Consider the following 25,430-nt stretch of genomic DNA (forward strand, 5'->3'; position numbering starts at 1 on the left):
TGTTATCAATTCACGCCTGAACGACTATGGTTTCTTGGGCCCATGGCAGCCGCGTTTGAAGGGCGGATTAGGTCTACCCAACTCCGATGCCCCCTCAGGTCTTAAAGAGAGACAAGGCGTCAACTGAGACAGGGTAATAACAAGGGGACCTCTTACTGAAACAACCACGCTAGGGGCTATAAACTACCTAAAAACTAAACGTATGTGCGGCACGCCGCCAAAGGAAAAGAACTACATAGAAACCACTGTCCACTCCCCTACACGGCACCGCCGTGTTCCGGGGAGGACAGTGAAAGCGGAAACCTCCGCAAATGCACCAATTCACAGTAAAGTAAACACTAAGCGGCATAGGCCACAACACGCGGCAAAAGCCGCTACTCACGAAACCGGGCGAGAACCCCAGATGACAAACAGGTTCGCAAGGACTAGAAGGATTCCCAGGACCGGCTTCGGACCTCCAAAGTACCAAAGGGCAGGGAGCAAGATCCACCAAACACGGCTGACAGGAACAGAGTTCTGCAAGGCAGGAACAGCATACAAGAAGCTATCACCGGCGGGGCTGCAGTGTGCTGGCTCACATAAAAAGGCCCTGTTGGCCAATAACAGGAGGGCCAGCAGGACCAGCCCCCAGACCCTAATTATTAGTTGCCGTGCAGCTGCCCTGCTGCACGAGCAACCTAATTAACTATTCTTAGCAACGGGGAACGCGGTCCACCTGTGTCGTCCCCGTTGCTATGCACCCGGCGGCCCTGCACGCACGGCGGCCTGCGTTGCCAGGGACCCGGCGGCTATCGTGCGCACGGCGTCCTGGCGTTGCTAGGCGCCGTGCGGGGGACAGAGAAGGAGAGAGGCGCGGCGGCCGTGACCGCTGCTCAGTCAGGGCACGGCCAAAGACCGCCGCGCCTAACAAAGATATGACTAAATCAAACATGAACGAGAACAGTGCAAACATGAGATGGAAAGTATACTCAGATAATCGCCACTGACTAGGCCCAGTCCCGCTGAAGACCATGGTCAGGAGCTGCTTGTGGGGAAAAGCTTGCAATATTCCATTCCGCGAGGACCTTCTTACCGTCCTCGACATTCATAATTGCCACGGTGGAACCCTCTCGAGCAATCAGCAATTTTGTAGGGAAGCCCCATCTATATAGAATGTTCTCCTTACGCAAAATGGAGGTGATGGGGTGTAGAGAACGTCTCTTAGCCAAAGTATCTCGGGACAGGTCACCAAAAAACTGAAGTGAACCGAGGGTCACTGAAGACTCTTCCGAGGGCCTGGCAGCCTTTAGGAGGGCCTCCTTCACGTGAAAGTAGTGCATCCTCATGAGTACATCACGGGGAACTCCATCCGGAGTATTCCTGGCTTTGGGGAGCCTATGAATACGATCGATAAGGAAGTCCGCCTGTTTGTAGGAAGTAAGAAGCTTGCCGAAGAGTGACACCGCAAAATCGTTCAAAGCACTGTTAGAGACATTTTCCGGAACTCCACGTAGTTTCAAGTTATTACGTCTCGATCTGTCTTCCAATTTGTAAATTTTATCCCTAAGGGCCGCAACTTCGGTCTGTAACAACTCGTGCGAGGAAATAAGGTCGTTATGGGAGGCTACCACCTCACCCATTTTTGTTTCCAGATTGTCAGTGCGGCCCCCAATCTCATCTATAGACTTCTGGCAGTCTCTCATGGTAGCTCTAAATTCCGCAGCCACTTCATCTTTAAACTGCGCCAATAAACTTTTCATCGAGCCCACTGTAAGTGAATCAGTGTCCTCAAGGGAGCTAGCAGGTCTGCCAGCTACAGTAGGGGGGGGGCGTTTTTGAGGATGGTGAGGTCATTTGGCTGGGTTCCTTAGGGACCTTATTTTTCTCTTCCTTAGATTTAGTAGCGAGAGGGGACGGTCTAAAAAACACCACTTGGGTTACCGCCTTGTCGCCTTTATTGCGTTTGGGAGGCATGGCGGAGAGTATTTAGAGTAGAGATTATATATACAAATGGAGTTACGAAATGTATCAATCAGAGAGAGTTCCACGTGGAAGGCAACATATCATATCATGTCATAGAAACAGCGGGTGAGGCAGGAATGCAGTATGGAAATCACATAGTTATCTTGCACAGGCGTGTAGAGGAGAAAAAAGAAAAGAAAAGGGGGACGAGCTCACTTTAAACACACAGCTGCTTTATCAGGGAGGGACAGCAGCCAGGTCCTATTTTATTATTCCCAAAGGGTTAAATAATGGTGATCCCTCTATAAGCTGCTGCAAGGAGTGATGGATATAAGTAAAGTCAGAGGCAGCAGGAGGGAGAGTGTGCACTATTGAGAGTGTGTCTGTTATTGTGACAGAGTACACAGGCTGCAGCGTCTTGTGAGCTGCAGGAGCTCTCCAAGATGGCCGCCGGGCACTTTCCAGACCCTACGGGCTGCAGGCTTCTCTGACCGGCTCCCGCCTAGCAAGAGAGCCGAGCCAGCCACGGAGAGAGCAGTGGGCGGTCCGGCGGCTGCCGAGACGCAGGGGTGCAGAAGGAGCGGCTATCAGCCACGTGTAGGCTGCGCATGGTGCGCGTCGGCTCGGGCGCGAAATCGAGGTCCTGGCTCCAGAGGTCCAGACAGGCTGCAGTCTGTGGGAGCTCGGAAAGGGTGCTCCCCGTCTCCGCAGCCGGTGTCCGGTCCCCCAAGGAGGTGCAGCGGGGCCTGAGGCAGCAAGAGAGGCAGGTGAGGGGTCAGATGGGAAGAGGCAGCTGTAATTATTGGCCCGGGATAGCAGGAGCTCCAGCTAAATGTGGCCGGTCTCCTCAGTAGCCAGTCCACACCCCCATGTGCTTATAATTTTACTATACTGGATAAGAGGTAAATAAGTATTTCCCAAAAACGAATTATCTCTGAGGTACACCGAGTGAAGATGGTATACAGCAAAATTGAATAAAACATATTACTTATAAAATGTAACACACATAAAATAATTACAATCCATTTAAAATATTCACATTGAATCATAATCATGGTAAATCCTTTTCATGGATTTGAACCTTTTAATAGCCCCTTTCTGGGGAATTCAGTTAAACTTGAGTCACTCCAATAAGGATTAATGATAGTTTTGTCAATCACGACTTCTTTAGGGGTTTCCTAAACAAATAATACTGTATATACATAAACTATACTAACTGTTCTACCCGTTCTTTGCGCAGGAGTATCTGATTTTCCCGTTTGTGCCTATAAATGAGTGTTAAAAAATTGAGTAACTATATGGAGATGTAAATTTGAGATGTCTTAATGTAAGTAAATATTAATCCATGGTTCTTGGCTTTATCGGAGGAGCACCTATAGCAGATACGGCAAAAAGAGACAGCATCATTTTTGTAGTTTTTTCAATTATACACACTGGAGGTGCAATCCAAATTTTTATCCAATTGTCCATTTGGGCATTATTGTTCACGCAACCCAAGCCACACATCGGTAATGACATCATTATGTCAACCCCCTTTTCATACCCTTAAGGGAGGTTTATTCAAATTCTGAATACATAGTTTTCCTACTTCCCACCTGAAGAATGCTTTTGTTAAATTTCAGCTTCCTAACATATCAGAAAGTAAGAGCATTAGTGATGAGTCAGTCAGTCAGTCAGTGAGTAAGGGAATCCAATTATTTCTTTTAAAACATTTTTTCCGATGTTTCACCAAATTTTTTTACAGGCTATCCAGACGGATCGCCTGTAAAAAAAAACAACCCTTTCTCCTGAAAACACACAGGTTCAGTGAAATCTGTGTGTTTTCATGTGAAACACCCCCCGGTTTTGGACAAAAACGGGGCTGTTTCCAGGGATTCTGCTTCGCCTGCCGGAGGAAGGTGAAACAAAATCCCTGATAAACCGTGGCAAGCACCGGCTTATCGGGGCTTATTAGATAGTCCCCGGCGGGACAATTAGCCCCGGTAAAACACCGGGGGTTAATTGAATATCCACCTTACTGAGAGATACAGTAAAATGTGACATGACCACTTTTGAAGTTTATGAAATTCTACACACTGGAGGTGCAATCCAAATTTTGATCCAATTGTCTGTTTGGGCGTAATCATTCATGCAATGCAAGCCTCGCATTGATAATGACGTAATTATGTCAACCCCTTTTCATCTCCTATGGGGATGTCTATTAAAATGCTAATTACTAAGTTTTCCTATTTCCCACCTGAAGTGAAAGAATTAGTGATGAGTCAGTGAGTGAGTGAGTGAGGGTTTTCATATTTATATATACAGTATATATAGATAAGGTATCGTAATATGGCTAGTTGAGACACACGATCTGAACTAAAACACATGTACAGTATTACATAGAGAGCTTATTTCATAAAGGATAATTGAATATATATAAAAATACTATGCATCCTGTAATAGATTGATGTCTATACACTGATATGTCCATATGGTCATTATACACCCACATATCAATAATAAGTGGTCAACTGTATCACCCTTTAGTTGCTTAAAGTACTTTAGATCAAATTGTAGATGAAGGTGTATTTCTATTGCTAATGAGAATTCTCCTGTAGATACTGCAGTTAACTCTAGATTTGTTATTAAGTTCTCTATTTAAGATGCTTAATAGTAGATTTAAATGGCCTGGATGTTGATATGGACCAATCAAATAAATTAGTCTTTCAAATGTAAATTTATATATGTAGAATTTCATTAATTTGGGAGCTTTAATACTTAATACTTACAAAGATCACTTTGTCAGTATTCACCCTTTACTGGTGTACAGACTCCACTCCAGTATAATAGCTGATAGGTATAACCTATTCGAATAAATCAATATATGGTGACATTAAATGGAATTTTGCTCCTTTAAGAACTTAATACTTACAAAACCACCTTGTTGGTGTTCATACAATCAGCTAGTGCATAAACTTCCCTCCAGTGTTGGTCCTATTGGATTTAGATCCTATTAATTTGAATTATAGTTAGTTCAATATATCATATTATAAACGTGACTTCACAAGTGCCTAAAATAGTGATATCAATAACAGATGTTCTTGAGGATCTATCTGAATAACAATCATAACTTGGTGTTTTAATCCTACTTACATAAGTCCTTATGGTCAAAGTGTGAAGCTGTAAATTAACTGGGGGGCCTTGATTTACCCTAAATACCTGACGACCATTACATCACTTCCTGTGTGGCCAATCAACATTCATTTAAATGTTCTCCCTTTTCATAACACCTATGTGATTTTGTATAAAGGAAGATATAGTATATTCTGATTAATTTGCCCCATATCTAGCTGTATTTTATATATATATATATATATATATATATTAGTAAAATCCATCTGCTCAATTAATCTAATTGTGTTCCACTTAAAGATTGTTCATTTCCTTAGTGAGTTCCACCCCTCTCTTTGGTTTACCGTGTTTCTTTCTTACTACCAATGAGAAGCTGTCCTTGTTACTATGGTGACAGTGTGCTCCTTAACATAAGACCATGCTGATCTCTCATATAAACAGCATGTTTTTCCTGTCTGTGGAACGCACCTTACTTCCTGGTGCATTCCTCACATTGGGAGATCAGTTCCCCATTATAGTCCTGTGAAAATCACCCTACTCAGTTGTGCATTCCACTTGTGCCCAGTAGCTGGTTTGACCCATGATGGGCACATGCAGACTGCTCCGGTCCCTCCATGTGTCCTCTGTTGTGCAATGCATTGTGCTTCACCGCCCATGTCACCAGTGCTCTACTGAGCATGTGTGCTCTCCCACCGCTCAACACCCATACCACTCGTACTAAGTACTTACGGACAGGCATACATGAGCAGCGGGTACTGGATGCGCACACACCCACCATGTTGTCATGACAACCTGAACAATCTTTTACAATTTAGATTATTTAGGGTTCTACAGATGACCATTATTGTACAAAGTAATCACATATTTTCACATATATTTCATATATATTTAAGTGCATAGTTTACAATAGAATTTGAACAGCGGGAGGCTCTCAAAAAAAAGAAGGAAAGAGGACAACAGACACGAACAGTCAACCTCTCAAAGAAACAGTTATGAGGACCACAGATCAAGATATTAAACAAGGGACTAAAATTTTTACCAGATTCAAAGGTAAATACATGTAACTTATTTATAGACTTTAACAAATATATCTGAACACTTACACTTCAAAGACTTTGAAAAAAAATAAACCTGTACCTAAATTAGCCTATGAACAAAAAGAAAAAACAATTGTATCTCTCCTTTCTAAAGGGGGGTACACACGGAGAGATCCGTGTTTAAAATCTAAGCAATCTGACTAGATTGCTTAGATTTTAAGTACGGATCTGTTGTGTGTATGCCCGCCAGCGATAGCGATATCGCCGATGGTAGATTGAGCCTGCATGCAGGCTGAATCTAGTGGGTCGCTCACTTCAGTGCTCTGTGAAGTGAGCGGTCCCCCATCGTCATCGTCCCCCCTCGCTCAGCACATCACGCTGTGCTGAGCGGAGGGAAAGATGTGTGCTGAGCGGTCTGGGTTAAGATCGCTCAGCGCACATCTCTCCCGTCAGTACAGCCATTAAGTATTACCCAGTAGAGTCACAAGGAAGCTATTTAGACATTTTTTATGATCTAGTTAAGGAGGACCTTAGAAAAATAGAAGCTTAAAAAGACAAAAGAAAAGGTTCTAATTTAGATCCCATGGAATGACAGGCAGTTAAATAATAAAAGTCTAACACTGACATAGTGATTAAACAGGCTGACAAAGGGTGTGCATTGGTGATTCCAAAAAGATTGACATATATAAATGAAGCACATGAAATAATTGATGAAAACTCTTCTGATATAAAACTAGAAGGGGATCCTACAGTAGATTACCAAATGGAATCATACTGCTAAATAAAGCAAAGAATGATCAGGTCATCTAATTTGAATATTTATATGTTACAACCCTTTCAGTATGCCCATTTTTTATCATATACCCAAAATACATTAGAATAAGGAGTGTCCCCCTGGAAGGCCCATCATATCAGGCAAAGAATCTCTGACTGCAAATTTATCACATTTTGTCAATCTGAAATTACAAAAATATGTAAAATCTCTGAAATTGTATTTAAAGGATTCTACAGCAATTCTTAGAGAACTACAGGACACATATTGGGATCCAAGTTTCCTCTGGTTGATGATTGATGTACAAGTGAGATTGTAGAAGCACATACTTTATCACAGCGCAATAGACAGGAAAGCTCTGATGCTGCCTTTGTGTACACATTTTTGTTGATAATCTATCTATAGTCCGAGAGCAAGTGCAAACCAGCACAACATTCATATAGCTGCATTGAAGCTGTATGTATAGTGGTATTTGTAGATTACTGTATCCTCTGAGAGGGACTAGACACATAGCTTAAGGTTAAGAGAAGGGGGACACTCACATGCACAAACCCATACACCTTTGAATTTACCAAAGGTAAGGTATAAACTTATGTGATAAAATTGTGTGTGTACTGTGTATTAATGCCAATGTTCAGAATACTTACTATATCCTAGACACCATGTTAAATATTTATACTTGAAAATCCACTACATGCTGAACTTCTGACTGTGCATTTGACCCCTACTCTTATGACTGTGTATAAGGGAAGGGATATAACCAAACCTTTTTTGTGCATGCATAGATCTGTCTCTCTGTGCATCATAGGGATCATAGGGATCAAGCATTTATAATATTTTATACTATGAATTCTGTCTCCGTTATCATTTTTTTTGAGTTTTCATGTCAGTACGTCTATTGTAAGCACAATGCCTTATCTGTGTCGTTCTTATTCATGTCTTTTAATTAATAGACTCTCATCAGTGATCCAGAGGAGGTCCAAAAATTCTAGGGGCGGTGAATACATTTCTACTTAACATTGAAAGCAGATCGGACTTTTTCTTTAATTATCTCTAGCTAATCTGTTCTATCTTCTCAGTCCTTTCCTTTTCTATGCCTATGTGTCCCCCACACATATAATCCATCTCCACTATTCTCTTTCAAACATTTCACTTTTCTCATTTCATGAACTCTCATCAATGATTCCAATAGAGGGATATGATATAAGTTTTCCTACAACCATACCACACTGAATTTGCCCAATCTCATCTGATCTTGGAAATGATAAAGTGTTGGGCCAGGTAAGTACCTTATGGAAGACAACATGGGAATACCAGGTGTTGTAGGTTGTCTTACCCCGGATATTCCTAGAGTCTAACATTGAATGCAGATTCACAATCTATATTATCCTTCCCCTTTTTTCACAAGACCAACATTGGAACCCATATGACCCAGTCTTGTATTTAAGCTATTTTACTAGACTATTCTACATTGATACATAGATTTGGAATCAGACATTACATGCAATAACTTTAACACAAACAATTTGTCTAAATATACCCATATAAACATATATCATGTAGGGTAAGACATATCCTGAATTTTTATTCTCGATTGAAATAGACCTTCTATAGGCAGAATCAACGGAGCTGGAGATCTGCTTCTCATTGGACCTTAAACTCCCCTATGCAACAATTAGGGTGACAACATTATTTTTTGAGAGTCTGTAATGATTGATTTGTCCTGAATATTCTCACCTGGTCAGTCGGTACAAACTTATATCTACTTCCATGCCTGTACAATACAGGCTGGTTTGGCAAGCAATTAATATCCTTTTAACTTCCCATTTTAATTCTATAATGGATTTTAGATTCAACATTAACAGCTATACTTTATTGTATTACATTTCTTTTGATGTTTTCATTATCATATTTTTGTATGTAGAACATCATTATCTAGTATCATGATTGGATGAAATTTCCTTGTAAAATTTAATCCATAACTAAGAGAACTCCTGGAAGAGTAATTTTGTCTGTCTTTCTTCTGAAAGATGTATTGGGAATAATCTCAATTATTGGTGAAAAGATTTTTGGAAAGAGGCTCTAGAAGAGAAAATATTGAGAAAGCACTAATTAAAGGTTTTGGAAGGGAGAGAAAGAAATTATTGAAAGAAAAACCATGCCTGAAAGAAGAAACAAATAGAAACAGACCATTCATAACACAATTTAATATGGATAATAGAACCATTAAAAGAATTCCGGGAAAACATTGGGGTATCCTACAGAAAGATCTGATTCTTGGTCCCCACCTCCCAGAGAGACCAACCGTTACTTATAGAAAAGCATTAAACTTTAAAAGTATTTGACACCTAGTGAATTACAGAGCACAAATAAAATCTCACAATCCGTAAGATCAGACCTATTTCATAGGAAAATAAGTAGCCAGCCATGTAACAAGTGTATTTTCTATAGACACATGGAAAAAGTCTCCGGTTATGTGAGATGAAGAAAATAAAATATATAGATTCAAAGATTTGCATACTTGTAATTCCAATTACGTAATCTATCATATAACTTGTGGTTGCAACCTTTATTATGTGGGTAAGACAAAAAGAACCCTTAAACTATGGCTATAAGAACACCTCAGGAAAAGAAAAAAAATTAAATGTTGACACATAGTCTACCAATACATTTTTGGAGCACCACAATATATGCAGTCTACAGTTTACTATCGTAGAACATATAAAGGAAAACAAAAGGGGCGGAAGTTGTGATGTTCAGCTTTCCAAAAGAGAATTATTCTGGATATATAATTTAAATACATTAACACCTAAAGGTTTAAATATAACTTCTTTTCTGTAATCACTTGGGTAGAAGTTCTTTAGATTGTTTATTAAAAGAATTGTATGTTGGTTAATATGAGGTCACAAACAATAATAATAAGCTATATACTGTATGTGATCACCATGTATAAAAAGTATGTTACATCTAAAATGAGGGTTGTATAACACTTATTAAGTTTCTACCTTAGTAACAATAATAATAATAATAATAATAATAATAAAAGCAATTTGTGTATCTGGAGGTTACAATGGTTAATACTCATATGTGTATGTATATTGCTAATTGTATAGTACTGTAGTATTAGCAAAAGTTTTTACGCATATATGTAAGCTCTGTACATAGTTCCACTGGGATGCAGTCAATTTGCCGGCGGTCGGGATCCCGGCGTTAAGGATATTGACGCCGAAATCCCGACAGCTGACAATGCCGCCAGCCTCAATCCCACTACACCAGGGCTACTCCAACTCGTGGGTGTCCGCAACACCCATAGAGTGGGAATAGATCGTGGCAAGCGTCGCACGCTCCCTCAAGCACCTCTCTGTGCCAGGAATCCTTGCCTGCGATGCGTTCAAGTCTGGCAAGGCTGCAAGTAGACATATCTGTAGGTGTTATGAAAAGGGAGACAATTTAAATTAATGTTGATTGACCACACAGGATGTGATGTAACGGTGATCAAGTCTATAGGGAAAATCAAGGCCCACCAGTTTGTTCACAGCTTCACGCTGAGACCACAAGGAATGGAGGATACACTTTAGGATTATGGAAGTAGGATTAAAACACCAAGTTATAATTTTTATTCAGATAGGTCATTAAGACCATCTGTTAATGTTATTCACTATTTTAGGCATTTGTAAAGTCACAGTTTATATAACATATCTAACTAAATAAAATATAAATTAATAGGACCTAAATCCATTAGGACTAATACTAGAGGTGTAGTTTATGCACTAGCTTAGAGTTTGGACACCGACAAGGTGGTTCTATAAGTACCAAGTTGATTTATTTGAATTGGTTATATCTATCCGCTATTATACTGGAGAGGAGTCTGTACACCAGTAAAGGGTGAATACTGACAAAGTGATATTTGTAAATATTAAAGCTCCCAAAATAATTAACTTCTGAATATATAATAAAATTACATTTGTAATACCAATTTATTTGATTAGGCCATATCAACATCTAAGTCGTTTAAATCTACTATTAATTATATTAAACAGAGATCTTAATAACAAATCTAGAATTAACTGCAGTATATACAGGAGAAGAATTCTCCTTATTAGAAGAAATACTCCTTCATTTGCCATATACAATTCTATCTAAAGTAAGTAACTAAAGGGTGATACAGTTGACCACTTATTATTGATATGTGGGTGTATAATAAATATATGGACATATGAGTGTATAGACACCAATCTATTACAGGATGCATAGTACTTTATATACACACACATATATATATATATATATATATATATATATATATATGTATATTTGATTATCCTGTATGCAATAAGCTCCCTATGTAATAAATGTTTTTAGCTCAGATCTTGGGGTTTAACTAGCCATAGATACCTTATCTATCTATCTATCTATCTATCTATCTATCTATCTATCTTTTATATATATGGCGAACCACAGAAGTTCTATCCACAAAGCCATCTTGTCTGGCCATACAGATAAACCGGTCGCACAACACTTTCTGACATCGGGGCATCAGGTGTCAGCACTCAGGTACAGAATAATTGATTGGGTACCAGACCCGGTGAGGGGGGGTGACCGAACTATGATTTTGAAGAAACTTGAAGCCAGATGGATCTTCAGGTTGGGGACATTGGTCCCGGATGGACTTAATGAGAATAACCCTTTGGGGATTTTTTTAAGATAGGTAGTTTTTTAGGACCAATACACTCCTTTAGTAGCCTCTTTAGTAACTTTGATAGTATATTTTTGTTTGTATTAAGTAAGATATATTTGTAATTTTATATGTGTTGGGGGTGGTATATTTAGTTATCATCTAAGGCTCACCGGCCCCTAGATTCCCCCTTTAGTGATAGGAGTTAGAACTCCTATATTCATTTCGGTTTAGAAATACTTTAATGGTCCACTGTTAGTGACGTGGGGTATTTAGCTTTTTGCTATTGGGTAAAGGCTCCATATGGTCACCTTTATCCTTGGATGTGAATTCATATTGAGTTTATGGTGAAATATCCTGCTTTAAGGGTAGGGTCCTCCACTGATGGCTTAGATGTTATTGATTTAGCGTATCCTGTGCCCCGGCGGTGTGGAGGGTTGCTTAGCGACCGCGCCGCAACGTCACTTCCAGGATCACGAGATGCGGTTCATTGGACTCAGGAAGTGGCCATTACAGCGTCCGGGAGCACGCAGCTTGGCTGCGGGCGGCGGCGGTCATACACTACAACTGTGTTAGATGTCTTTGGGGGCAAGTTACCTCTGTGAGTATATTCAGATGAGCTATGATTGCATTGTAATGCACACAGTAATTGTTTAACTTTAGCTAATCTGGTGATGGATTTCCCAAGCCCCGCCCATTGTATGACGTCACTATGAGGCCGTTTTGGCAGCTTTTTTGTATGAAGGGGTATTTAAGGAGCCGGTGAGGAATGGTCAGCTTTATGGCTGATGGTTTGGAATATGGATAAGACAGCTTGTGCTATAAATCTGTTGGAATCTCCTGATAATCGTCTGTATGTGACCGAAAACGTTTGAGGAAAACTTTCTGGCTGCAACATGCAATTGACATTATGCTGTCCATAGAATAAACTGATATAAATTTAAGGATAAAGACTGGTGAGTGCTCCATTTTTCTGGTTTCTATAAGTGGATGCCCATAGCATTTGTGGATGACACCCCAGCGGATGATTTTCGTTATACGTGAGTGCGACCTAATCTCCTAAATATATATATATATTTATATATATATGCAGAGAAAGGGGTGGTGTCTAAGGGAGCTAAACACATAGATATCATCCAGAATTTGACCACAAATCACTTTAAAAGAATCTTGTAATATATTTATATAAAAGTATTCGACAATAACAGTGAATAAAAAATGGCTGACATGATCAAAATGCAGACATCAGATATGGACACCATATAATGCGGATAATTGGTAAGTCCAATGTGGTTTTCTTAATTAGTACATATCCGATGTTCTTATATCCGGACCAGAAAACCGACGCGTTTCGTCCAACTGGACTTCATCAGGGGCTCAATATCTAAACAATAAATAGATCAATGATATATGATAATATGCACAATAGCAAGGTCAGGCCATAGTGGTCAAAAGGATAGTTACAAATAATTGGATGGCAATATATACATATATGAGCATGCATATACATACCAAAAAAGTCAGAAGAACATAAAAGAATAGATGACCAATTAGTGATCGTATTAGTCCCACATCTGAAAAAACCATAAAATATATATATAATATTTCCAAACCCTATCGGGTGAATTAATCTAAAACATTTCTAAAATGAAATGATGAGGTAAATAAAAGGAGAAAATGAGTCCATTGGATATGTTTCAATAATTAATTTCAACATCATTCGGTAGTGTCTATTATAACATTGTATGAGAGAATCCAAGATGGAGGGGGTGAAGCATGAGGAGGAAATTGAACATACATAGCAATAGAAATACAGAGTATCAAATGACAAATGTTGTACATACCAGTAAAACAGGATTTGCAATAACAGATGTAATAAAAAGTGCGCTGATTCCACAGCAAGATTTGAATAGAATATGCCTATGGTAAAAATATTGTCTTAGTATAAAATAAATATATGTAATCAAAAAATCCTTCAGCCAGTAAGAATGTTAATACATACCAACTCAGTAAGGCAAACAATAATACAATAATGCTGAGTTCGGTATAAGCCACAATTTTGTTTTCGTGGATAATCCCTATAATAAAGATAATGGTGTACTCATGACCTATTCATTCTATAAATATGCATCGAATATAAATCTATGTAAATTAATTACCATGACAACTTAATTGATTGCACCCAATTAGTTAATTGCCATGACAGCTCAATCAATTGGGCCTAATTGGCTAGGAGATATGAAACCACTGTGCTCATATAATGGAAATAATAACAAAACCTCTAACAGCGTGATGTTAATAGTTAATCTCTATTATAGATGTCTAAATCAAATGATTACTGATTTAATTGATTAATGATATAGTTAATCTCTATTATAGATATCTAAATCAAATGATTACTGATATCATTACCATCCACAGCCTAATTAGCTAGGAGGTGTGAAACCCATCTGTTGATATAATAATGATATGAACATAATGTGAAAAACCTTTAGCCTTTAGCATGGTGTCATTAGTAAATTTCTACTGTGGATGTCAAATCAGGTGATTACTGATATCATTACCATCCACAGTGGTTAGCTAGCTCCAGTATTTAAAAGTAGCAATGGCTTTTACCATAAAAATTAGACACATTTCATTACTAGAGCCAGTTAAAAACCATTCAAGCTTTCAGAATAATAACATAGTTACAGAAGTATTTCTAGGTGTAAGGAAACATCTGTGAGTCAGCCCAGCCTTTAAAGAAACAAAAAGTAGTAACATTGTAACTTACTCAGCAGGAAGAGTGGCCTCTCCTAGTCAGCAGTGAAAACACTGTGCTGATCCAGGGGTTTATATACCACACCTTCAATTACCTCATATCCTGTGAGAACCTGGGGGAAAACAAAAAAAAACAACCCTATTTAAAATCACCCATGAGCCTGATAACATTCAGTATATAAGGGGATCAACTACTATATTATAAAGGCTTAATCAAAAAAGTTTATTCATTTATATAAGAAGTACTATGTGGAAGCAGTGATAATAAATATATTTCAATAGCTCGGCGTGCATTCCGCCGACGTCACTTCCGGTCCTGGTTGGCGTGAGTGAGGTTTATTGCCAACCACTACATTTTATAACAGTAACAGCAATATCTATGGGTCCTGTCTGAAACCAGCAAAGTAGGGACTTAGATCTGAACCTAATCCAGCAGTTATATATATATTCCTGATAATGATGGAGCTCTAAAAACGGCGTTTCTTAGCACCGACGTTACTTCCGGTCCCGGTTGGCGGAAATGACGCCAGCGCATCGAAAAGGGTCTAAACAAGTGGGTTCTCTCTGACCCACTGCCATACGGAACCCGGCCACCCTGTCCTGTATATAAAAGAGGGGGAATCCCCTTCGTAAACTGTGTGAATTCAGCACACATCTATTTGCGCCGACGTCACTTCCGGTCCCGGTTGGCGGAAATGACGTAGTGGACAACAGCAGTCTATTGCCGCTGGATGGCAGAAGTAGCCAAGACTGCAATACTCTAACTCTTGCTTGCGTTTTTAATAAAGCAGCAGATGTAAAAATGACATATATAGTGAATGTGCAGGGAAATATAATACATAGGAACAACGATAAGTGAAATGATGCATAACTGATATTAGTAGATACTAAGTGACATGTATAATAGGAGTGCAGGGAATATAAAAAGTAATATATAAAGATATTAAACATAGGTGGAACAATAGATAACAGATTATACCAGCACATATGTTACATAAACTGATGAGAATGGTCCCACATGGACTAATCCGGCTGGTCTGACTAACCATGGATATCCTATATAAATAGGGATACTAATTACGTGACCCTTAATATAAGTGACTATAAAATGCTATCTAACCTATAAGGACATATGGTATTAAATAAGTGGTGTTTGCTACTAATATTAGTGAAAGCACTAGTGGATACATCTTTAATGAAGGAACATTATGTCTATGAATGTGGGGCTGTATGAAATGGGACAAAAAACGAGGACAAAGTAACTTATTAATGGGAATGCTGAAGTGCTGAATGATCTGCCCCATTGGTGACCAAAGATAGAATGAACATACGTGCCAAAGCATATATGACCATAGAATAAGAAAAAACATCTAGATAGTAAAAAATAATAATAATAATAATAATAATAATATATATGAAAAAAAAATGTGATAAAAATGGCTGAAAGAACTGTTCAAAAAATAGCATGTATGTTGGCATATGTTTCCACACTTACAGTAAAGGTCATATATTACAATACTATCATTATATGACCTTCTCAGACACATAATCAGTACAGAAAATGTCATAAAAATGATACAATATCACATCCTTCATTGTGACCATTAGGGGTTAAAGAATCTAATGTATAAATCCAGAACGTCTCTTTCTTAGAAAGGGTGAGGTCCCTACTGCTCCCCTTAGGATCTATCGAGATGTGTTCTAATACTGTGAAGAGAAATTATTTTTATCTACCTTAGACTCGTGTTTTTCTTTAAAGTGTCGGGGCAAGCTGTGTGTGAGAATTTTATTTTTAATGTTTCTTATGTGCTCTTGCACTCTAATTTTCAGTTGTCTTTTGGTTTTTCCAATGTAAAATAAACCACAGCTGCAGGCGATTCTGTAAATAACGTACTCCGTGTTACAGTTCACCAAATGGTTAACCCTATAAATCTTCCCCATATCTGTTTTGTGGCTGAATGGTTTTCTCTCCATAAAATGACAACAAATGCATTTCGAACAAGGGAAACAGCCTTTGGATGGAATGAAGGTACCACTATTGAGCTTAGTTGTGGTTCCTTCCTCTACTCTACTTGGAGCTACTATACTTTTAAGGTTTGTTGCCCTACGGAATACGAACTCTGGTCTAACCGATAGTTCTGATCCCAAAATTGGGTCCTTCTTCAAAATGCCCCAGTGTTTCTCCATAATTTTTCTTACATTATAATTCTCACAATTATATTGGGTGATAAAAGGCCGAGCAGTCAAAGTCCTATTGGTCTTGGATTTAACCTTTGGTTCCAACATAGTCTCTCTTTCTTGTGAGGCTGCCCTATTCATAGCTGTGTCTAATGAGTCTTTCTTGTATCCCCGTTCTAAGAACCTATTGGTCAAAATGGAAGACTGTTCCCAGTAATCTTCTAGGGTGCTGCAATTGCGTCTAATCCTCAGATATTGGGCGTATGGTACACTCTGTTTCCATCTAGATAAATGACAGCTGGATTGTGGGATATAGCTGTTGGCGTCCACATCTTTGAAGAATGTTTTGGTTTGAATCGTGCTACCTGAATGTCCAGTCAGTACCAGATCTAAATAATCAATACTGGTGGTATTGGTACGGTGGGTGAACTTCAAATTGAAGTCATTATCATGAATGAATGAAACAAATTCATTAATGCTAGAGATATCACCTCGCCAAATGAATAAAAGATCGCCTATATATCTTTGGTAGAAAAGTATGTTCTCATTATATTTGGACTGATAGATGAAAGTCTCCTCCCACCAACCCATATATAGGTTAGGGTAAGCTGGGGCAAATTTACTCCCCATAGCGGTTCCCTGTAGTTGTAGATAATACTTTTGATTGTATTCAAAAAAATTATGACTAAGAATAAAAGTAATGCTATCCAGCAAAAATTTCTTGACCTTTGCAGTCATTTTCAGGTCACCTAGAAGCATTTTACTTATTGCATCCATACCTTTTTTATGGGGAATGGTAGAATACAACAATTGTACGTCAATTGTCAACCATCGCATATCATCCGTCCATGTGACAGTGCTTAGTTTATAAAGAATACTGGTAGAGTCTTTCAGATGAGACTTCAACTGTAGCACATACGGTTGTAACTTGAGATCCAAGTAATGGGAGAGATTAGAAGATAAGGAATTGATCCCTGCAATGATCGGCCTTCCTGGAGGAGATGTCTTACTCTTGTGTACCTTAGGGATATGGTAAAAAGTGGGAACTGTGGAAAACTTAATATAAAGAAAATCAAACTCTTCTTTACAAATGACCTCATTCTTCAAAGCTTCTGATAGAAGCAGTGATAGTTCTTCTTGATAGATTTTGGTAGGATTGTCTGGTAATTCGACATATGTAATATTGTCATAAAGTATTTTTGTTGCCTCATCTACATAGGCTTTTTTGGTTTGTAAAACCACAGCTCCTCCCTTGTCGGCACTTTTAATTACCAAGTCCTTGTCTTCCTTAAGTGTTTTTATAGCTTTCTTTTCTTGCGGATTGAGGTTTGCCTTGTATTTGTTATCAGAGACCTTGATAGTCTTAAAGTCATTCTTCACTGACTCATAAAAAATTTCTATATGACTGCCTTTAGATTCCACCGGATAAAATTTCGACGGAAGCGAAACAACCGCCTTCCTATCATTACTCTTATTTTGTATATTCGATGGATTTTTGAGGAAATGCCTCTGGATGGTTAAATTACGTCCGTATTTGTTTAAATCTATAAATAAGTCAAACTTATTTATGTGCATGTTCGGAGCGAATTTCAAACCTCTGTTTAATAACGATTTCTCCGCTGTGGATAGTTATCTCTTGGTAATGTTGATAATCCCAGACGTGGTTTCTCCTGGTGGAAAAGTGCCCTTCTTTTTTGGGGCTTTTTCCTGCCACCCCTATTTTCTTGTTGTCTCCAGCGAAACTTCTCTTTAGTCCTCGTGGAGAATCCATACGGGTGTGCAGCATTTCTGTTTGTTGTACCAGGGGAAACCGCGTGCCCCTCTTCTCTTCTAAAAAAACGTCTTTGTGGAAAAAATTCTGGAATAGGAGATCTGAGGGTGTCATACCTTTATCTTCTTGGTGGATATCTATCTCTGGGGTCCTCTTGATACCTACGTGGTCTATAATGATTCTGATACGAAGGTATTCTATTTCTATGTGGTGGCCTATGGTAGTATCCAGGAGATTGGTATGGTCTCCGATTATTATATCTACCTCGATTCGTGTTTTTAACATTAGGATTTACAAATTGTACTTGGTTGTATCTTGAATAATTATCCTGTTGTGTATTTCTATAATATTGGGACTGTAACCTACCCTTATTATCCTATCTGTCCTCTGGGACTGGTATATGATGGACCAGACCCAATATGTAGTCATTTTTGTCTCTAATAAATTTGTTATGCTTTTTGGATATGATCTCATTTTCCACATTATCAAGTTTGTACTGTAGATCAAGTACATCCCTCTTGAACTCTTCCCTTTCATCAAACTTGGCCGCTAAGGCTTTAATGTTTTTGATTTCTGTATCTAATATGTTCAGTTCTCTTTTCCTTTCCGTTATAATTAGAGAAATCAACTTAGATGAACAATCATCCAGTATGGCTTTCCAGTTGCTGATATACTCCTTATTCCCCCCTCCTATAGTAGGTGTTTTCTGGAGGCGTAATCCTCTGGGGATACGACCTACCTCCAGGTATTTTTCTAAAGTGATGATGTCATACCAACTCTTTAACTCTCTAATGGCTAATTTCTCAACAGAGTTGAGGATACCCATAGAAATCCTCAGGGGACTACAAATTCTTCATCTTCAAAAATATTTTTAACCTTAGTAGACCTTTTAGATCTATCTCTGAATAGAGTCATGATCAGCTGCTAGATAGGTCTTCTAACAGAAAGAAATGGATGGAAAGTGGGGTAGACCTAACATTAGCGCTAAATGGAGAGCTCAACCTCAAAACGTTATACGGAATACAATAGTACAAATGCAGAGAAAGGGGTGGTGTCTAAGGGAGCTAAACACATAGATATCATCCAGAATTTGACCACAAATCACTTTAAAATATTTTTTAATATATTTATATAAAAGTATTCGACAATAACAGTGAATAAAAAATGGCTGACATGATCAAAATGCAGACATCAGATATGGACACCATATAATGCGGATAATTGGTAAGTACAATGTGGTTTTCTTATCCCCGTTCTAAGAACCTATTGGTCAAAATGGAAGACTGTTCCCAGTAATCTTCTAGGGTGCTGCAATTGCGTCTAATCCTCAGATATTGGGCGTATGGTACACTCTGTTTCCATCTAGATAAATGACAGCTGGTTTGTGGGATATAGCCGTTGGCATCCACATCTTTGAAGAATGTATGGACATATGAGTGTATAGACACCAATCTATTACAGGATGCATAGTACTTTATATACACACACATATATACACACATATATATATGTATATTTATATACATATACGTATATTTGATTATCCTGTATGCAATAAGCTCTCTATGTAATAAATGTTTTTATCTCAGATCTTGGGGTTTAACTAGCCATAGATACCTTATCTATCTATCTATCTCTCTATCTATCTATCTATCTATCTATCTATCTATCTATCTATCTATCTATCTTATATATATATATATATATTATATATATATAAATAAATGTGAAAGCCCTCACTCACTCACTAACTCACTGACAGACTCATCACTAATTCTCTTACTTCCCGATACGTTAGGAAGCTGAAAATGAACATAAGTATTCTTCAGGTGTGAAATAGGAAAACTGCGTAATTAGAATTTTAATGAATCTCCCCTAAGGAGATGAAAAGAGGGTTGACATAATGACGTCATTACCAATGCGTGGCTTGCATTGCGTGAATGAGTACACCCAAATGGACAATCGGATCAAAATTTGGATTGCACCTTCAGTGTGTAGAATTTAATAAACTACAAAAATGGTCCCGTCACTTTTTACCGTATCTGCTACTTGTGCTCATCGGGTAATGTCAAGAACCATGGATTAATAATTACTTACATTAAGATATCTCAAATTTACTATCACATTCACATCTCTATAGATTTACTAAATATAGTAATATGTATATATTATTTATTTATGAACCTATATTGATGAAACTCATTGGGTGACTATCGTTAATTCTTATTGGAGTGACTCAACTCTAATTAAATTCCCCAGAAAGGGGCTATTAACAGGTTAAAATCCATGAAAAGCATTTACCACTTATGATTCAATGTGAATTTTTTTAAGTGGTTTGTTATTATTTTATGTGTGTTACATTTTATGAATGATATGTTTTAATAAATTCTGCTGTATACCATCTTCACTTGTTGTACCTCGGAGATCATTCGTCTATGGGAAAAACTTATTTACCTCTTTTTCAATACAGTAAAATTCTAAGCACATAATCCTAAAAGTAAATATCAATTAGCGCTCCTCAGGACCTACAGTAATAACACAATTTCTATCTTTGGTCTTTACTGGCAGAGGCCCAGACCCACCGAATTTTAGATGCCCTGCCCCGAAATGCCACGGTGCCACCCCCAACTGCCCTGCAAACAACTCTGCCTGTCAGTCAGTCAGAGGCGTTTGCATCCATGAGATGCAAACGCATCTCCCGGACTGCACACTCGCAGAACGAGTACTGCGCATGTGTACTGCCTCAAAAATCAGCAGTTTGCGATCGCATCTCATCTCATGAATAGGGCCATTAAATAGGTAAGTACTGCATATGTTTTCATTTTTTTAATTCTTAAAATAGAGCATGACCTAGTAGAGCAATGGAGAGAACTAATAATACATATAGGCCACACAGGTTGGAGGAGATTTTAAACTAGGTGTCTGTGGGGAGGGATTAGAAAGAATTAGTGGGACAATTGGAGAGAGCAGAAAGGAGGGATCTATAAAGTATAACGGGGGTGGAGAGGTGGGGAAGGGAAGAATAGTCAGCAGTAGTAAATCAAAAAATAAACAAGTACTGTAACTAGAGAAATAATTCTACAAAAAAAAATACAAACCAGGGAATTACTAAACTAAAGTGTATGCTTGCAAATGCAAGAAGTTTAACAAGTAAAATGGGGGAATTAGAAACTAATGTACTTAATGATCAATATGATATAGTAGGCATTACAGAGACATGGTGGGACAATTCTCACGACAAGGCAACAAACTTGGAAAAATATACTCTCTTCAGGAGAGATAGGACTAATAAAAAGGGAGGGGGTGTATGTATTTATATTAAGCCATTCTTAAAACCGTATTTAATGGAGGTTATTTACGAAGGGACTAGGGACAACATGGAGTCATTATGGGTTGAGTTTTCGAATGAGGGGAAAGATACAAAAAAGCTATTAATAGGGACATGCTACAAACAGCCAGATATTAGTGTGACTGATGAATTGCAACTCTTGCAGCAAATTGAAAAATCTGCTGGACTTGGTGAGGTCCTAATCATTGGGGAATTTAATTATCAGGGACATAAATTGGAACACTGGAACAGTAAATATAGCTAGGGGTAACAGTTTCTTAAACTTACTAAAAGACCACTACTTGTTCCAGGTAATCGAGAAACCAATTAGACTTAGGACTATACTGGACATAGGGCCTAATTCTGAGTTGATCACAGCAGCAAATTTGTTAGCAATTGGGCAAAACCATATGCACTGCTGGGGGGACAGATATAACATGTGCAGATAGAGTTAGATTTGAGTGGGGTGTGTTCAAACTGAAATCTAAATTGCAGTGTAAAAATAAAGCCGCCAGTATTTACCCTGCACAGAAACGAAATAACCCTCCCAAATCTAACTCCCTCTGCAAATGTTATATCTGCCCCCCCTGCAGTGCACATGGTTTTGCCCAATTGCTAACAAACTTGCTGCTGCGATCAACTCAGAATTACCCCCATAGTACTAACTAATAATGTGGAGATAATATCAAATACTAAAGTAGGGGAGACTTTGGGAAATAGCGATCATAATATGGTCACATTCAGTATCAGTTTTCAAAAACAACACTATAAGGGCCCAACTAAGACTTTTAACTTTAGAAAAGCTAATTTCAACATGCTGAAACAAGCAATAAAGGACATTAATTGGGAACTTCTGTTTCATGGTAAGAATACCACTGAAATGTGGGATGGTTTTACAATTGTGCATGACAGGTGCACTCATATGTTCATTTCCAAGAGCAGCAAATGCAGGAGTAATAAATTTAAACCGATGTGGCTTAATAATAAGGTTAAGGAATAAATGGATAAAAAGAAGCATGTGTTCAATGCTCTTACTGAGGGAAGGAGGTTTTTGCCCACAATCTCACGATACATGGCCCCATTCATCCTCTCCTTACTACGGATCAGTCGTCCTATCCCCTTTGCAGAAAAGCAGCCCCAAAGCATGATGTTTCCACCCCCATGCTTCACAGTGGGTATAGTGTTTTTGGGGTGCCATTCATCATTCTTCTCCCTCCGAACACGGCGAGTGCAGTTTATACCACAAAGTTTGATTTTGCTCTCATCTGACCACATTACTGTACATTCTCCCAATTCTCCTCTGGATCATCCAGATGGTCACTGGAAAACTTTAGACAGGCCTGGACATATGCTGGCTTAAGCAGGGGGACCTTTCGGGCGCTGCTGGATTTCAATCCATGACGACGTAGTGTGTTAATAATGGTAACCTTTGGGAATGAGGTCCCAGCTCTCTTGAGGTCATTGACCAGGTTCCCGCGTGTAGTTCTGGGCTGATTCCTCACCGTTCTCAAGATCATTGATACCCCACGAGGTGATATCTTGCATGGAGCCCCAGGTCAAGGGAGATTGTCAGTGATCTTGTATTTCTTTTACATTTTTTAATAATTGCGCCAACAGTTGATCTCTTCTCACCAAGCTGCTTGCCTATTGTCGAGTAGCTCATCCCAGCCTTGTGCAGCTCTACAATATTGTCCCTGGTGTCCTTAGACAGCTCTCTGGTCTTGGCCATGGTGGAGAGGTAGCAGTCTGACTGTTTGAGGGTGTGGACAGGTGTCTTTTATACAGATAACCAGTTCAAACAGGTGCCATTAATACAGGTAACGAGTGGAGGATAGAAGAGCTTCTTAAAGAAATAACAGGTCTGTGAGAGCCAGAAATCTTGCTGCTTGGTAGGGTGTCCAAATATTTATTTTCCACAAGAATATACAAGTAAATTGTTTAAAAGTCATACAATGTGATTTCCTGTTTAATTTTTTTCAGATTCTGTCTTTCACAGTGGAAGTGTACCTATGATGGAAATTACAGACCTCTCTCCTCTTTTTAAGTGGGTCAACTTGCACAATCGGTGGCTCTCCAAATACTTTTTTGCCCCACTGTTTGTATGTGTATATATATATATATATATATATATATATATATATATATTTTGTTTTTTTGTTTTTTTGTTTTAGCTGTACCCCAGTTTACTATACAATTTTTATTTTATTTTCATAAGTACTGTGACACTGCCGGTCAGACCGCAGTATATTATTTCCTACTCATAGATGTATTTGTGCGATGCTGTCGGTGAAGTCAAGCGCAGTGTGTATTTATTTATTATATATATTTGTGACTAATTTGGTGACTGTCGGTGAAGGTCATCCCCACTTTGTGTTGATAGAAATGTAGGCTACTACTGGTGCTGCAATAAATGAATAATGTTATAGCTTTAAAAGTGTGGCTGCAATGCGAAAAACAGGCTGCTTCCGGGAAGAGAGATATATTTAAACTCATCTCCACAGCAATATTCCTGACCGCATGGCAAACTTAGGAGAAGAACAATTAAACCAATTAAAGGAATAAGGGGATTTAAGAAGAATTCAAAAAGAGGACACCGGTCATAATAATAAACCGATGTCTCATACCGCCGGTCATAAAGTTCTATGCAACACAAAACACATAGAAGGAGGGGCATAATTCTTTGGAGATGGATACTCAAAATTAGATTAGTGATGTGTAACCTAACTTTGAAAGATATAACATTATTCATTTATTGCAGTGACTTTATTAGGGACCTGTGTCTGTTATCAAGTTTCATTACTATTATGAGCTTATTCTGGTGTATTAGAAGTTTATTAAGAGCTACAGTATATGGCTCGTATAGTATAATGTATCAGTTCTTTGTTCCATTCACCATTAAAACATGTAACATGTAGCAAGTTTTATATTATTTGTTTTATCCTTCAGGGTATATAAAGGGTGCTAATTCAGTTTGAAAGTCCAGTGAATATTTCGGACAAGCTTTCTTTTATATGTTATTTTACCTTATTTATCCATATTTTATAAACCTATATGTTTCTGCTGTATGGTTACTTAGTGTGTTTTTAATTAAAGTGATACAGATTAATGACAGCTGGATAATTGATCCCAGCGGGTTCACATTAGTTAATAATTCACAGTCTATAAAACTGAGCAAGGCTTGGTGTCTTTCAGATTGCTCCTTCCTCTGATTAAACGACCGGAGTATATGGTCGAGAAACGCGTTAGTTGTACAGGAGTTTTTTTTCTGGTTCCTTGACATCCAGAATATTGTCCCCACATTGTACTCCAGAAGCTGTTTGTGGAGTAGGGTCCGATACCTGTCAGTGGCAAGCGAGATGCTCTGGCATCGCTACAAGAGCCTGATCAGCAATAGTGTGTGCTTTCTTGTCAGGGAAGCACCCAGGTATTATCGTACAGCCTTGCAGCTGCAGCGGGATTTTGTTTAAAAGCTTCCAGTGACTTTCCAGACGAATTCACTCTACACAGGCAGGCCAGATGATTTTTCATCAGTCAAACTAATCCTTGAACTACTAAAAGGTTTTTTCTAAGAAACTTAATGTCACGATCCGGGTACTGAGACACTGTCTCCCTTCTGGTTGTACGCCCTCCGCGGCCTCCGCCGCCGTTCCTGTGTTTCCAGTATACGGACTTACCAGTGTAACGTCTCATGTCTGCCGCGGCCTCCGCTGTCATCCATGCGGTTCCAGTATACAAGTTGCCAGTGTGGCGTCTCCTGCCCTCCGTGGCCTTCGCCGCCATTGCTGCTGAATCTCCACATGGTTTTCCAAACTAACTTTCCCTCCAAGTGCTAACATGGGCGCAGCCATCTTGGTTTC

At 38.7% G+C, this 25,430-nt stretch overlaps 1 pseudogene; it reads left to right on the forward strand.

Moving 5' to 3' along the window:
• The first annotated feature begins 8,072 nt into the window (after window positions 1-8,072).
• On the forward strand, window positions 8,073-8,190 carry LOC135052103 (5S ribosomal RNA; annotated as a pseudogene).
• The last annotated feature ends 17,240 nt before the right edge of the window (window positions 8,191-25,430 follow it).

This window comes from Pseudophryne corroboree, chromosome 2 (assembly GCF_028390025.1).
Source record: "Pseudophryne corroboree isolate aPseCor3 chromosome 2, aPseCor3.hap2, whole genome shotgun sequence".
Classification (NCBI taxonomy): domain Eukaryota; kingdom Metazoa; phylum Chordata; class Amphibia; order Anura; family Myobatrachidae; genus Pseudophryne; species Pseudophryne corroboree.